Source organism: Mesocricetus auratus, unplaced genomic scaffold (genome assembly GCF_017639785.1).
Source record: "Mesocricetus auratus isolate SY011 unplaced genomic scaffold, BCM_Maur_2.0 Super-Scaffold_100009, whole genome shotgun sequence".
Classification (NCBI taxonomy): domain Eukaryota; kingdom Metazoa; phylum Chordata; class Mammalia; order Rodentia; family Cricetidae; genus Mesocricetus; species Mesocricetus auratus.
The window spans coordinates 73,329,246-73,333,305 of record NW_024429193.1 but is presented as its reverse complement, the minus strand read 5'-3'; positions in this window follow the sequence as shown (position 1 = coordinate 73,333,305).

Below are 4,060 nucleotides of genomic sequence, written 5' to 3'. Positions count from 1 at the left end.
CAAAAACCTCAACATAAATCCAGCCAAACTGAACCTCTTAAAAGAAAAGGTAGTTGGTACCCTTGAACGAATTTGTACAGGAGACTGCTTTCTGAACATACCACCAGTACTACAGACACTGAGATTGACAATTAATAAATGGGACCTCCTGAAACTGAGACATTTTTGTAAGGCAAAGGACACAGTCAACAAAACAAAACGTCAGCCCATAGAATTCACCAACCCCATATCTGACAGAGGGTTGATTTCCACAAAACACCAAAACACCAAATAATCCAATTAAAAAGGGGGGACAGAAGTAAATAGAGAATTCTCAGTAGAGGAATCTAAAATGTCTAAGAGTCACATAATAAAGTGCTCAACATGCTTAGCCATCAAGAAAATGCAAATCAAAACAACTCTGAGATAACATCTTACACCTGGCAGAATGCCTTAAATCAAAAACACAAATGACAGTTTATGCTGAAGAGGATGTGGAGAAAGGGGAACACTCCTCCACTGCTGGTGGGAGTTCAAACATGTATAGCCACTTTGGCAGTTCTTCAGGAAAATGGGAATCAGTCTACCACAAAGTCCAGTAATCCCACTCAGGCATATACCCAAACGTTGCATGAATATACAACAAGGACATCTGTTCAGCCATGTTCATAGCAGCATTATTTGTAATAGCCAGAACCTGGAGGCAACCTAGATGCCCCTCAACTGAAGAATGGATGGAGAAAACGTGTTACATTTATACAATAGAGTACTACTCTGCGGAAAAACAATGGAATCTTGAAATTTGCAGGCAAATGGATGGAACTAGAAGAAACCATTCTGAGCGAGGTAACCCAGGCGCACACACAAAAAATGATATATACTCACTCCTATATGGATTTTAGAGTAGAGCAAAGGAGTACCAGCCTACAATCCATACCAGCAGAGAAGCTAGGAATCAAGAAGGACCCTCAGAGAGACAGACATCCATGGTTCCCCAGAGAAGGGGAAAGGGACAGGATCTTCTGAAATAATTGGGAGTATGGAGGTATGGGAGAGGGAGTTAGAAGAAAGAAAGGGGGAGAAGAGGAGGGGAGAGGAGGGCAGGAGAGAGCAGGAAGTTTGAGTCAGGGGAAGAATAGAGGAGAACAAGAAAAGAGATACCATAATAGAGGGAGCCACTATAGGTTTAAAGAGATATCTGGCACTAGGGAAATGTCCAGAGATCTACAAGAGTGACCCACTAATAACCTAAGCAATAGTGGAAAGGTGACCTTAATGCCCTTCTCTAATAATGAGATTGATGACTACCTTATATGCCATCCTAGAGCCTTCATCCAGTAGCTGATGGAAGCAAAAGCAAACACCCACAGCTAAACACTGAGCTGAACTCTGTACTTCAGTTGCAGAGAGGAAGAAGTGATGAACAAAATTGTCAAGACCAGGCTGAAAAAAACCCACAGAAACAGCAGACCTGAACAAGGGGTTGCTCATGGACCCCAGACTGATAGCTAGGAAACCAGCATAGGACTGACCCAGACCCTCTGAATGAGGATGTCATTTTGGAGGCCTGGTTAATCTATGAGGCCTCTGGTAGTGAATCAGTATTTATCCCTAGTACAGGACTTTGGGAGCCCACTCCACATAGAGAGATACTGTCTCAGCCTGGACACATGGAGGAGGGTCTAGGCCCTGCTCCAAATGATATGACAGACTTTGAAGATCCCCCATGGAAGCCCTCACCCTCCCTGGGGAGCAGGAAGGGAGGATAGGAGGATAGGAGTTTGGTCGGGGCAGGGGAGGAGAGGAGGGTGAGGTAACTGGGATTGGCATGTAAAAGAAGCTTGTTTCTAATTTAAATAAAAATTGGGAAGAAATTAAGAAATTAAAATTGTTGTAGTCTTACCAACTAGTTCTCACTAAAGTAACTTCTAATATAGTTCAAATTATGATGTGAATCAAAGAGGTCACATATAAGGGTTTTGATTTTACTTTAAATACAAAAACCTTTAGATAGATAGATAGATAGATAGATAGATAGATAGAGATAGAGATAGAGATAAAGCACTATATTTTCACAGAGAGAAGTAAGAAGTAACAAAATGTCAAGGTTTATGAGAGCTTTGCAAATAGGGTAAAAGTATAAGGGAAAGAGGAGAGAGGGGAAGGGAGGGGAGGGAGAGGTATTGCGAGAGAGAGAGTCAGAGACAAGCAGAGAAAGAATTTGACTCTATAACCTCAAATTTAAGGAGTTCAAAAGTGAATCTGGTTGTACGAGCATATTCAAGGTGCCATTAGCAGAGCCAGGTAACACATTAGGTTTCAAGAACCAATGGCCAACGGCCACAGTCAGACATGGAGCGCTGCAATCTTTCTATACCACTGAATAGGAGGTGGCTTCATGCACTTGAATTTTTTTTCTGAAATTGAATTCCCTCACCTGAATAAATAGACCACCAAGTAGTTTAATAAGTTTAAGGTTTAATAAAATAATACATATAAAATAGTCTAAACTAAACATAATGTATTACAGATGAAGGATATGTTCACTGTCTGCTAAACTATAACTAGAAACAACCAAAGATATTCTCACATTTAAAAACAATGACAAAATCCATCTCACCATCAAAGCTGCTTAAAGTTGCATTTTAGCATTATAGCCTCAATGACGTTAACCACATGGGCAATGAAGTCATGCAAAGGTAGCCTTCTTTTTCAATCCCCCAGTATGTGGAATAATATAACAAAGAGGACAGGCCAGTAGATTCGATGGAATTAAGCAATGTGAAACTCAGTGCCCATACTCCAAATGACCTGAGATCCTCTCCCTCTGTGCAGGATTTCATGTTTAAAACATAAGAACAAAATAAGACATATTGTGGTCTTACCGCAATGGTTCATGCCAGATACGCTTTTCTTCATATTTCTCTTTTATTGAGTGAGAATGGAAAGAAAGAAGGTATAAACAGTCCAAAGTGGGACCATAATATTTTTGGGTCTTTCAACTAGAATGAAAAATTCAAATATACAATAGAGAAACAGGCTTACAATCTTTGGAATTATTTATTCTACAAATACATATTAATGATTACCAGCTGAAAAAGAAAAGAGGAAACATTCTTTTTCTGACCATCAACTTGTGGAATGGTACAAAAATGATCCACCTTATTTGCAAAGCAACTTCTCCTATAAATGGTCCTCATGACAGCCGAGCTGTGCAGGTGGTGAGTGTTGAGCACATTCTGCCAGCTCGCTGACGATTTTCATCTTCACACAATGTCTTTAAGCAAAAACAGAATGGCTTTTGTTGTCAGTATAATAGGACCACAGAGATGCAAGCTATAGTTTTGCATCCAATTGTGTGGAACTTTTCATGGATTCCCTCATGCCCCTGGTGTCATAATTATCACTCACTGAGCGGATGAAGGCTAAAAGGCAATTTTGCATCCTGAAACCTAAACTGGTAGGATTAAATGTTGCCTGTACAACATTATGAATTTCACCTTTAAAATGGAGGTATACTTAAAAATTCTTTCAATACTTCTTTGTTCTGGGCCAACTGAGTAACTTTCAACAAATGCAAGTTTCTTGGGATATACCTGATTCCTCCATGTAAAACCACAAAAAGTTCTACTCAGTCTTTTCCCAGAAAACTATCCCTTGATTCTGGGAATAGTGAATTTCTATGTTTGACATTCTGAGCATTAATTGTTGATATGGAACTTGTTAAAATATTTGTTCATGACTTTATTCAGTTTTTCTTCTTTGTAAGAAAAATTACATATGCAGCTATGTAATAAAGATAATTATCACTTAATGTGGAAGGACTATCATAAATAAGCTCTTAGCTGTTAACAATTAGCATATTATAAGAGATGAGCTAGCATCTATCCATTGTCTTACTTGAAGAAAACAGCAATTTTCTATGAAATAAGCATTTTCATTAACTTTCTTATGAATCATTACATATAATTAGCATCATTTAGAATTGCCCAGTTTTCATTTTTATTTTCAAGAAATAAATTAGTTCAGTACCTATAGTTCTTTCTGTAAACTGGACCAGGCCACAGCCCCAATTTCTGTC